The sequence below is a fragment of the Lissotriton vulgaris genome, chromosome 10 (assembly GCF_964263255.1).
Source record: "Lissotriton vulgaris chromosome 10, aLisVul1.2, whole genome shotgun sequence".
Classification (NCBI taxonomy): Eukaryota; Metazoa; Chordata; class Amphibia; order Caudata; family Salamandridae; genus Lissotriton; species Lissotriton vulgaris.
The window spans coordinates 812326535-812339588 of NC_141698.1; positions in this window are offsets into that span (position 1 = coordinate 812326535).

Consider the following 13054-nt stretch of genomic DNA (forward strand, 5'->3'; position numbering starts at 1 on the left):
CTTTGATGTTCTCCTGGGCCTAACACAGTAATTACTTCTGTATCAAAGGTAATTGGACCAGAGGAAAGGTTGGTGCCATCCACTGCTCGAACTGGTTCTGGTTTTAATTTTTTCACAAACTGAATACCCAATGTCTTAGCAAATTGGATGTCGCAGAAATTTTCAGTTGCCCCTGAGTCAATCATGACTGCAACTTCTTCCCTCCTAGAGTTTCCAAAGAATATCTGACTGGAAACAATTAAATGAGGGGCAGAAGATTTCAAGGTATTCGCCAACAATTGAGGATTTGGAGTTGTCTCGTTAGCAGCTTCAACCAGAGCAACTCCGTCTACTGGTGGAGCTTGTCTTACCCACTGGTTAGACTTTGGCTTCTTTGGGCATTCCTTAACAAAATGGCCCGAACCACCACAATACATACACAACTTGCCCAGACATCTCTTTTCTCTTTCCTCTTTACTAAGAGGACCTAGAACTGTTTCAATTTGCATGGGTTCTTCGTTTGTTGCTACTTTGTTACTTTTTACTTCTTCATTTCAAATCCGATCAAATCTGAGTGGAATTGGCCTAGTTTCTTTCCGACATTCACTTCGCCTTTCAGATTGACGCCGATCAATTTGAAGAACTAGATCTATTAACTCGGTCACATCAGTCGGCCTCTTAGGAATCTGAGCTAGCCCATCTTTCAGCTCATCTTTCAGGCCCCTATAAAAAATTGCAGCCCTCTATGCCTCTGGCCAATTGGTTTCCACAATCAACTTATTAAATTGTGCCAAATAAGCCCCAACTCTCTGTTTCTTTGTTTCAGATTGAGTAACTCGTTATCAGTGGTCTGTGAGATGGTTCTACGATTGAATATTTGCAAAAATTCAGCTTTGAACTCCTCAAAATTGTATAAAACTGGATCATTAGTAGTAACCAATGGCATTGACCATACCGCAGTATCGCCACTCAGATAAGACAGCATAAACGCCACTTTCGATTGATCTTCCTTAAATATAATGGGCTTGCACAAAAAATGTAAAGAACACTGAGTCAAAAGACCTGAGCCTTATGTGGATCACCCTGAAATCTCTCTGGGGGGCTAAAGGAATGGTGGGAGAAATGGCATGAATGACTTACATAGTCAATTCCGTGGACGAAGGTGATGGAGCGAACATTTGGGGCTTTTGTCCCCCAAAATTGGGACTGGGACTAACAGTTAATTCATCTATTCTCTGACGCACATAACTCGCCTCCTGATTACATTTTCGCACCTCTTCTCTAGTCTCACTTTTTTTTATCAAATCTGTTTTATTAGCATTTTGGTGTTATTGCTTACATATTACATTAGAAGCATCATCAAATCAAGCCTAGTAACATAGGCGCATCAGGCGTATAAGTATGAGCACATCAACATTTTATGCAATATTTACGACATTCAAACTATGCAACTGATACGACATGCAATGTTCTCCTCAAATTGTCGGAACCCTGATGCTTCTGCCCGGTTACTAACTCTGGGATTGTCCATGAGAACCAGCATACTGGACTAACTCCCATCCAGGTAATTCAGGGTGGGCCCTCCAGCGTGGACTTACAAACAGATGATGTATTGGAGAACAAAAATGAAAAACCTGAACTGGAGCGGCAAAAGCACATTCATACTTCAACCCTCATCTTACCCTCCTAGCCTCCCTCCTCCCCCCAGATCCCCGCCCCTGCCCCCAAGCACGCACACACCTCTGGCCACGACTGCATTTGCTCGGTCGCCTTCGCGTCCAGTTACAACAGGGATAAAACATAACTGACTATCACAGCAGGAGAACGGCCTGTGGTATGCTCCCATCCTCATGTGTGACCCCGGATTCCTCCACGCCGCCCGTGTCACCTTCCCCATCTAATTGCTGCAGCGTAGTAAGCATTTGGGCCCAGCGTTCCGCTACGGGTTCCTTCCGGAGCTCCAATGTTTCCTCCCTGCGGATGGCCATCTACTCTGCCCGGGCCCACGCCTGGAAGGAGGAAATCCATGCCCATACGCATGGCGGGTCACGCGCCTTCCATCTCCTCGTGAGGAGGCGCTTCACCACTACTAACCCCAGGTCCAGGAAGCGGGACGTCACCTTGTCCTTAGGGGGTCCCCTAAAATGATGTAAAATGTACTTGGGTCAGTCAAAGGGTATAGTAAGGCCTGTGCATCTCCTTAACAGCTCACTAATTGCAGCCCAGTAAGCGCCGAGCCCGGGACAGCTAAACAGCACATGCAGGAATCCCGCCCCCAGCTCCCTGCATCTAGGGAAGAACGCATCGGTGCAGCGGAAATATCTGTTGATCAGCTCAGGCGTGAGGTAGTCCCAATGAACAATGAAGGGTTGAATCTGGCGGAATCGCATGTTCCTAGGGATGCGCACCAGACTTTTAAGTACCCTTTCCCACTCCTTGTCAGTTAGTGGCCATCCCAGGTCAAGCTCTCACTTGCCTCTAAGGGGGTCTAAACTAGTTGCCGCAAGGGCCTGTAACGATACCGCAAACCAGCGAATCAGGTGTTTGCCCCTTCCCATGACATGAAGGTACTGCATAGTTAGATGCTGCTCAGGTTCTGTCTCTACATCCCACCATCTGGTGGTCAGGTTTGCTATCAGTGAGCGATGGATTAAAAAACCCCCAAGAGGAAGCCTCTCCTCCACTACCAACGTCTCGTACGCACTAGTACTCCATACCTATAGAGATCGCCAAGTGTCTGGATGTCAGCCTCCCGCCACTCCGTGAGCATGGAGGATGTGGGCGCCCCCTCGCCGCCAGGGGAACCCTCCAGCAGTATAGCAGGCACGTAGGGGATCATACTGCGTGTGAGGTGCAAGGCCCTGCGGTAGCACTTATATGCCACTGCCAGCAGGAGCGGGCCGGCGCTCAATCACTGCTATTGGGTGGAACAGCTTAGTAATACTTTCCAGAGAGTATGGTGGCGCTACCGTGGCTGTATCCTCCCTGCCTCTGTCTGCCAACCAGCAGGGGACCCACTGTAGCTGCGCAGCTAGATAGTAGTGCTCGAAACAGGGGGCAGCCAATCCCCCCCTGTCTGTCGGCAAGAATAGTTTCGCCAGTGCCAGCCTGTGCCTAGAGGCTCCCCAGACAAAGTCCCGCAGTATCTTATTGAGCATGGAGAAGAAGGAAGTCGGGATGAATAGAGGTAGGTTGGCCAAGTAGTACAGGAGGCGGGGGAGCATGACCATTTTAGCAAGAGCCACCCTGCCCGTGATCGTCAGTGGGAGCGTGGTCCAAAAGCGTATCTGGGATCTGCCGGGCGACCGTATATCTGGATCCCCAGATACCGAAAGGTGTCTGTTTTCCACTGAACTGGCGTGCCCTCAAGGTGGTATCCCGGATCGACAGACCCTTCCCTAATCGCGTAGAGGCAGGATTTGCCCGCATTTATCCGAAGACCCGAAACATCCGCGAACGTATGCAGCATTGGGGCCAGCTGTTCCGGTATACACTCCACATCCCTCACAAACACCAAGAGATCGTCGGCGTAGAGTGATAACTGGTGGACTGCGTCTCCCATCGGAATGCCATCACCAAGAGTCTGCCGAATGGCCACAGCCAGGGGCTCGATAGCCAGTGTGAACGGCAGCGGGGACAGGGGACATCCCTGCCGGGTGCCCCGGCTCACCACCACTGCTTCCGAGAGGTAAGAACCCAGGCGCACTCGGACTACAGGGTTCTTGTATAACAGATCAACCATTTGCAGGAATCCCATGTCAAACCCATATCGCCCCAACACTGCCGACAAGTAACCCCACTCCAGGCTATCAAACGCCTTCTCCAGGTCTAATATCAGGCACCCTGCCCTAGGCCACTCCCTCGAGGCCTCAGCAGCCACTCTGAAGTACCTCCTAAGATTCAAAGACGTGGATCTCGCTGGCACAAACCCATTTTAGTCGGCGTGTATTAAATGAGGGACCACCGCCGCCAACCGTTCCGCAAGTATCTTAGCGAAGACCCTATAGTCCACGTGAGCATCGCCAGCGGCCTGAAGGAGCCCAGAGCTGTGGGATCCCTGTCTGGTTTAGGCAGGGAGACCAGGAACGCCTCCCGGATAGAGGGGGGAAACGAACCTTATTCCTCTATCGCTGTAATGTACAGCCTGTGAAGTAGTGGGACCAGGGCTTCCCGATGTGCTTGCTTTTTAGTAGCCAGGTTCTGAGCTGGGATGGTGCAGTGAGCTAAAAAACGGTGATGGATCAAGCCCTGATCTGTTGACTGGGTAGGAGTGTTCTTCTTAATTCAGATACTCTGTCCATCACCACCCCCTTTTCTGAATCATTTTGTCCACCATAAGAGTGGAAGGGTATGCTCAGATGTGAGTCCCTTGCTGACTGCACCATCAGGATTCAAGCAAGCCGGGCCGAAGACGGCTGTAATGCCAGAAACCGGTCCCCGGAAGCTTGTTTCCTTTCCAGTAAAAGAATTGGCTTGGTAGTTTGGTCTGCCCTGTTCTCTTGATGCACTGGGCCAGGGACAGACTAATTTGCATGTAGCCAGGTTCTGAGCTGGGATGGTGCAGTGAGCAAAAAAACGGTGATGGATCAAGCCCTGATCTGTTGACTGGGTAGGAGTGTTCTGCTTAATTCAGATACTCTGTCCATCACCACCCCCTTTTCTGAATCGTTTTGTCCACCATAAGCGTGGAAGAGTATGCTCAGATGAGAGTCCCTTGCTCACTGCACAATCAGGATTCAAGCAAGCCGGGCCGAAGACGGCTGTAATGCCAGAAACCGGTCCCCGGAAGCTTGTTTCCTTTCCAGTAAAAGAATTGGCTTGGTAGTTTGGTCTGCCCTGTTCCCATGATGCACTGGGCCAGGGACAGACTAATTTGCATGTAGCCAGGTTCTGAGCTGGGATGGTGCAGTGAGCAAAAAAACGGTGACGGATCAAGCCCTGATCTGTTGACTGGGTAGGAGTGTTCTGCTTAATTCAGATACTCTGTCCATCACCACCCCCTTTTTCTGAATCGTTTTGTCCACCATAAGCGTGGAAGGGTATGCTCAGATGTGAGTCCCTTGCTCCCTGCACCATCAGGATTCAAGCAAGCCGGGCCGAAGACGGCTGTAATGCCAGAAACCGGTCCCCGGAAGCTTGTTTCCTTTCCAGTAAAAGAATTGGCTTGGTAGTTTGGTCTGCCCTGTTCCCATGATGCACTGGGCCAGGGACAGACTAATTTGCATGTAGCCAGGTTCTGAGCTGGGATGGTGCAGTGAGCTAACAAACGGTGATGGATGAAGACCTGATCTGTTGACTGGGTAGGAGTGTTCTGCTTAATTCAGATACTCTGTCCATCACCACCCCCTTTTCTGAATCGTTTTGTCCACCATAAGAGTGGAAGGGTATGCTCAGATGTGAGTCCCTTGCTCACTGCACAATCAGGATTCAAGCAAGCCGGGCCGAAGACGGCTGTAATGCCAGAAACCGGTCCCCGGAAGCTTGTTTCCTTTCCAGTAAAAGTATTGGCTTGGTAGTTTGGTCTGCCCTGTTCCCATGATGCACTGGGCCAGGGACAGACTAATTTGCATGTAGCCAGGTTCTGAGCTGGGATGGTGCAGTGAGCTAAAAACGGTGATGGATCAAGCCCTGATCTGTTGACTGGGTAGGAGAGTTCTGCTTAATTCAGATACTCTGTCCATCACCACCCCCTTTTCTGAATCGTTTTGTCCACCAAAAGCGTGGAAGGGTATGCTCAGATGTGAGTCCCTTGCTCACTGCACCATCAGGATTCAAGCAAGCCGGGCCGAAGACGGCTGTAATGCCAGAAACCGGTCCCCGGAAGCTTGTTTCCTTTCTAGTAAAAGAATTGGCTTGGTAGTTTGGTCTGCCCTGCTCCCATGATGCACTGGGCCAGGGACAGCCTAATTTGCATGTAGCCAGGTTCTGAGCTGGGATGGTACAGTGAGCTAAAAAACGGTGATGGATCAAGCCCTGATCTGTTGACTGGGTAGGAGTGTACTGCTAAATTCAGATACTCTGTCCATCACCACCCCCTTTTCTGAATCGTTTTCTTCACCATAAGTGTGGAAGGGTATGCTCAGATGTGAGTCCCTTGCTCACTGCACCATCAGGATGCAAGCAAGCCGGGCCGAAGACGGCTGTAATGCCAGAAACCGGTCCCCGGAAGCTTGTTTCTTTTCCAGTAAAAGAATTGGCTTGGTAGTTTGGTCTGCCCTGTTCCCATGATGCACTGGGCCAGGGACAGACTAATTCGCATGTAGCCAGGTTCTGAGCTGGGATGGTGCAGTGAGCAAAAAAACGGTGATGGATCAAGCCCTGATCTGTTGACTGGGTAGGAGTTTTCTGCTTAATTCAGATACTCTGTCCATCACCACCCCCTTTTCTGAATCGTTTTGTCCACCATAAGCGTGGAAGGGTATGCTCAGATGTGAGTCCCTTGCTCACTGCACCATCAGGATTCAAGCAAGCCGGGCCGAAGAAGGCTGTAATGCCAGAAACCGGTCCCCGGAAGCTTGTTTCCTTTCCAGTAAAAGAATTGGCTTGGTAGTTTGGTCTGCCCTGTTCCCATGATGCACTGGGCCAGGGACAGACTAATTTGCATGTAGCCAGGTTCTGAGCTGGGATGGTGCAGTGAGCTAAAAAACGGTGATGGATCAAGCCCTGATCTGTTGACTGGGTAGGAGTGTTCTGCTTAATTCAGATACTCTGTCCATCACCACCCCCTTTTCTGAATCGTTTTGTCCACCATAAGCGTGGAAGGGTATGCTCAGATGTGAGTCCCTTGCTCCCTGCACCATCAGGATTCAAGCAAGCCGGGCCGAAGACGGCTGTAATGCCAGAAACCGGTCCCCGGAAGCTTGTTTCCTTTCCAGTAAAAGAATTGGCTTGGTAGTTTGGTCTGCCCTGTTCCCATGATGCACTGGGCCAGGGACAGACTAATTTGCATGTAGCCAGGTTCTGAGCTGGGATGGTGCAGTGAGCTAACAAACGGTGATGGATGAAGACCTGATCTGTTGACTGGGTAGGAGTGTTCTGCTTAATTCAGATACTCTGTCCATCACCACCCCCTTTTCTGAATCGTTTTGTCCACCATAAGAGTGGAAGGGTATGCTCAGATGTGAGTCCCTTGCTCACTGCACAATCAGGATTCAAGCAAGCCGGGCCGAAGACGGCTGTAATGCCAGAAACCGGTCCCCGGAAGCTTGTTTCCTTTCCAGTAAAAGTATTGGCTTGGTAGTTTGGTCTGCCCTGTTCCCATGATGCACTGGGCCAGGGACAGACTAATTTGCATGTAGCCAGGTTCTGAGCTGGGATGGTGCAGTGAGCTAAAAACGGTGATGGATCAAGCCCTGATCTGTTGACTGGGTAGGAGAGTTCTGCTTAATTCAGATACTCTGTCCATCACCACCCCCTTTTCTGAATCGTTTTGTCCACCAAAAGCGTGGAAGGGTATGCTCAGATGTGAGTCCCTTGCTCACTGCACCATCAGGATTCAAGCAAGCCGGGCCGAAGACGGCTGTAATGCCAGAAACCGGTCCCCGGAAGCTTGTTTCCTTTCTAGTAAAAGAATTGGCTTGGTAGTTTGGTCTGCCCTGCTCCCATGATGCACTGGGCCAGGGACAGCCTAATTTGCATGTAGCCAGGTTCTGAGCTGGGATGGTACAGTGAGCTAAAAAACGGTGATGGATCAAGCCCTGATCTGTTGACTGGGTAGGAGTGTACTGCTAAATTCAGATACTCTGTCCATCACCACCCCCTTTTCTGAATCGTTTTCTTCACCATAAGTGTGGAAGGGTATGCTCAGATGTGAGTCCCTTGCTCACTGCACCATCAGGATGCAAGCAAGCCGGGCCGAAGACGGCTGTAATGCCAGAAACCGGTCCCCGGAAGCTTGTTTCTTTTCCAGTAAAAGAATTGGCTTGGTAGTTTGGTCTGCCCTGTTCCCATGATGCACTGGGCCAGGGACAGACTAATTCGCATGTAGCCAGGTTCTGAGCTGGGATGGTGCAGTGAGCAAAAAAACGGTGATGGATCAAGCCCTGATCTGTTGACTGGGTAGGAGTTTTCTGCTTAATTCAGATACTCTGTCCATCACCACCCCCTTTTCTGAATCGTTTTGTCCACCATAAGCGTGGAAGGGTATGCTCAGATGTGAGTCCCTTGCTCACTGCACCATCAGGATTCAAGCAAGCCGGGCCGAAGAAGGCTGTAATGCCAGAAACCGGTCCCCGGAAGCTTGTTTCCTTTCCAGTAAAAGAATTGGCTTGGTAGTTTGGTCTGCCCTGTTCCCATGATGCACTGGGCCAGGGACAGACTAATTTGCATGTAGCCAGGTTCTGAGCTGGGATGGTGCAGTGAGCTAAAAAACGGTGATGGATCAAGCCCTGATCTGTTGACTGGGTAGGAGTGTTCTGCTTAATTCAGATACTCTGTCCATCACCACCCCCTTTTCTGAATCGTTTTGTCCACCATAAGCGTGGAAGGGTATGCTCAGATGTGAGTCCCTTGCTCCCTGCACCATCAGGATTCAAGCAAGCCGGGCCGAAGACGGCTGTAATGCCAGAAACCGGTCCCCGGAAGCTTGTTTCCTTTCCAGTAAAAGAATTGGCTTGGTAGTTTGGTCTGCCCTGTTCCCATGATGCACTGGGCCAGGGACAGACTAATTCGCATGTAGCCAGGTTCTGAGCTGGGATGGTGCAGTGAGCAAAAAAACGGTGATGGATCAAGCCCTGATCTGTTGACTGGGTAGGAGTTTTCTGCTTAATTCAGATACTCTGTCCATCACCACCCCCTTTTCTGAATCGTTTTGTCCACCATAAGCGTGGAAGGGTATGCTCAGATGTGAGTCCCTTGCTCACTGCACCATCAGGATTCAAGCAAGCCGGGCCGAAGAAGGCTGTAATGCCAGAAACCGGTCCCCGGAAGCTTGTTTCCTTTCCAGTAAAAGAATTGGCTTGGTAGTTTGGTCTGCCCTGTTCCCATGATGCACTGGGCCAGGGACAGACTAATTTGCATGTAGCCAGGTTCTGAGCTGGGATGGTGCAGTGAGCTAAAAAACGGTGATGGATCAAGCCCTGATCTGTTGACTGGGTAGGAGTGTTCTGCTTAATTCAGATACTCTGTCCATCACCACCCCCTTTTCTGAATCGTTTTGTCCACCATAAGCGTGGAAGGGTATGCTCAGATGTGAGTCCCTTGCTCCCTGCACCATCAGGATTCAAGCAAGCCGGGCCGAAGACGGCTGTAATGCCAGAAACCGGTCCCCGGAAGCTTGTTTCCTTTCCAGTAAAAGAATTGGCTTGGTAGTTTGGTCTGCCCTGTTCCCATGATGCACTGGGCCAGGGACAGACTAATTTGCATGTAGCCAGGTTCTGAGCTGGGATGGTGCAGTGAGCTAACAAACGGTGATGGATGAAGACCTGATCTGTTGACTGGGTAGGAGTGTTCTGCTTAATTCAGATACTCTGTCCATCACCACCCCCTTTTCTGAATCGTTTTGTCCACCATAAGAGTGGAAGGGTATGCTCAGATGTGAGTCCCTTGCTCACTGCACAATCAGGATTCAAGCAAGCCGGGCCGAAGACGGCTGTAATGCCAGAAACCGGTCCCCGGAAGCTTGTTTCCTTTCCAGTAAAAGTATTGGCTTGGTAGTTTGGTCTGCCCTGTTCCCATGATGCACTGGGCCAGGGACAGACTAATTTGCATGTAGCCAGGTTCTGAGCTGGGATGGTGCAGTGAGCTAAAAACGGTGATGGATCAAGCCCTGATCTGTTGACTGGGTAGGAGAGTTCTGCTTAATTCAGATACTCTGTCCATCACCACCCCCTTTTCTGAATCGTTTTGTCCACCAAAAGCGTGGAAGGGTATGCTCAGATGTGAGTCCCTTGCTCACTGCACCATCAGGATTCAAGCAAGCCGGGCCGAAGACGGCTGTAATGCCAGAAACCGGTCCCCGGAAGCTTGTTTCCTTTCTAGTAAAAGAATTGGCTTGGTAGTTTGGTCTGCCCTGCTCCCATGATGCACTGGGCCAGGGACAGCCTAATTTGCATGTAGCCAGGTTCTGAGCTGGGATGGTACAGTGAGCTAAAAAACGGTGATGGATCAAGCCCTGATCTGTTGACTGGGTAGGAGTGTACTGCTAAATTCAGATACTCTGTCCATCACCACCCCCTTTTCTGAATCGTTTTCTTCACCATAAGTGTGGAAGGGTATGCTCAGATGTGAGTCCCTTGCTCACTGCACCATCAGGATGCAAGCAAGCCGGGCCGAAGACGGCTGTAATGCCAGAAACCGGTCCCCGGAAGTTTGTTTCTTTTCCAGTAAAAGAATTGGCTTGGTAGTTTGGTCTGCCCTGTTCCCATGATGCACTGGGCCAGGGACAGACTAATTCGCATGTAGCCAGGTTCTGAGCTGGGATGGTGCAGTGAGCAAAAAAACGGTGATGGATCAAGCCCTGATCTGTTGACTGGGTAGGAGTTTTCTGCTTAATTCAGATACTCTGTCCATCACCACCCCCTTTTCTGAATCGTTTTGTCCACCATAAGCGTGGAAGGGTATGCTCAGATGTGAGTCCCTTGCTCACTGCACCATCAGGATTCAAGCAAGCCGGGCCGAAGAAGGCTGTAATGCCAGAAACCGGTCCCCGGAAGCTTGTTTCCTTTCCAGTAAAAGAATTGGCTTGGTAGTTTGGTCTGCCCTGTTCCCATGATGCACTGGGCCAGGGACAGACTAATTTGCATGTAGCCAGGTTCTGAGCTGGGATGGTGCAGTGAGCTAAAAAACGGTGATGGATCAAGCCCTGATCTGTTGACTGGGTAGGAGTGTTCTGCTTAATTCAGATACTCTGTCCATCACCACCCCCTTTTCTGAATCGTTTTGTCCACCATAAGCGTGGAAGGGTATGCTCAGATGTGAGTCCCTTGCTCCCTGCACCATCAGGATTCAAGCAAGCCGGGCCGAAGACGGCTGTAATGCCAGAAACCGGTCCCCGGAAGCTTGTTTCCTTTCCAGTAAAAAAATTGGCTTGGTAGTTTGGTCTGCCCTGTTCCCATGGTGCACTGGGCCAGGGACAGACTAATTTGCATGTAGCCAGGTTCTGAGCTGGGATGGTGCAGTGAGCTAAAAAACGGTGATGGATCAAGCCCTGATCTGTTGACTGGGTAGGAGTGTTCTGCTTAATTCAGATACTCTGTCCATCACCACCCCCTTTTCTGAATTATAGTATTCGGCAGGCAGGCCATCCGGCCGCGGAGTCTTCCCAGCCGCCATAGACCGAATCGCCTCACCAACCTCTTCCATAGTGAGGGGTGCACCAAGTGTGTCGCCTTGCTCCTCGGAAGCCACGGGCAAGAGGACTGAGTCAAGGAACCTCTCCAAAGCATATCTAGGGCCAGCACCCCGAGCCCTGTACAGCTGCACGTAGTGGTCTGTCAAAGCACGGTGAGTTTCCCACTGCATGTACACCATCTCTCCCTGTGTTGTCCGAAGAGCTCCTAACGGGGCTCCGCGCTTCTCACGCTGTACCAGCCAGGCCAAGAGCCGCCCCACTCTATCCGCTCCAGCGTGGGTTCTGGCCATGTGGGCTGCATAATTGTGACACCTTAACCGCTCCAGAAGCACTGCATGCCTGGCACGAAGGTCTCCTAGCCTACCCGAATGCGCACCTGCACCTTCGCCCTCCTGCTCATATTGTAGGAGCTCAGCTTCCAGGTGCGCCAAGGAGGAGGGAAGCTCCTTGCGTATATTCCACGTGACCCCCATGCAATGCCCACGGATAGCCACCTTATGGGCATCCCACTCCACCATGGTATTACTCCCAGTAGCTTCATTGGCATCGAAGTAGGCGAGGATGGCCGTGCCCAGTGAAGAGCGGAACTCCGCATCCTCTAGCGCAGCAGGCTGTAGCCTCCACGTGGGTACAGGTGGGCGATCATCCTCCCAGCTAATCTGAAACCACAGGGGGTTATGATCAGAGTGTGTTCTACCCAAATATTCGGATTTTGCAATGAGGGGGAGCAGGGACCGGGTGCCCACCATCCTATCTAGCCTAACATGATGAGAGTGGACTGCTGAATAGTAGGAATAAACCTTATCTAATGGGTGCTGTACGCGCCACAAGTCATGTATTTCCCAGTGAGACAGCAGTTCTGGAACGCTTGCGCATTGGACGCTGCCGCTGCAGCATGAAGGGGGAAAGGACCAGTTCAGGGGTACGTCCAGCACCATATTGAAGTCCCCGCCAAGCAGCCAAGGAAGGCTAGCGTACAGGTGGAGGACCTGAATCAGCCGCGCCAGGAAGGAGTGTTGATCTGCGTTCGGGGCATAAAGTGAATCCGGGACGACCACCTGACCATTCAGCCTCCCCCGCACTAGGGAATACCTGCCTGCCGGATTCACTTTTGTTTCTTTGCCGATGAAGGGGACGCCCACCCTTACCCATACCTGGGTGATGTGCACATGTGCAGAGAAGACCGTACCATAGACTTGCGACCTCCAGCACCTACGGAGTTTATCAAGTTCCACCTGGGTCATGTGGGTCTCCTGTAGGAGGGCAATCCCAATGGCGTGTCGCTGCAGGTAGGAGAAGACAGAATAGCGCTTCGATGGTGTGTGCATACCACGTATGTTCCTAGTCACTATATTAGTGTGCGTCATGTGTCCAGTCGCGTCGCGCCGGCATGGGGCAGGGCGGTCCGCCCCGGGAGGGGTCCCAAGGCACCATCCGGAGGTAGTATCAGTGTGCCGCATCTGAAACATAACAATAACCATAAACAGTGCACCAAGTGGGACGAAACCCCAAAAGGGCATGCGTCCAAACCTCAAAATGAACCACCACTGGTGAAGGGTCAGTCTAGCGTAGTAGCTAGTGGGGTGCGTGTAACGCCAGTAACTAAACTGTACTGCGCCCCTATCTTAAGCCTCCCATGCGTCCCAGAAATGCGTAGTGAAACACAGGCTGGACTATCATGCAAATTCGGTGTGGACCATACCCACTGAAGCCCGCGAGTGCAGCATATGTGCAGCGCATCCCGCCCTTTGGCCAGCAAGACGAGGAACAGCAGTTCACAAGCGC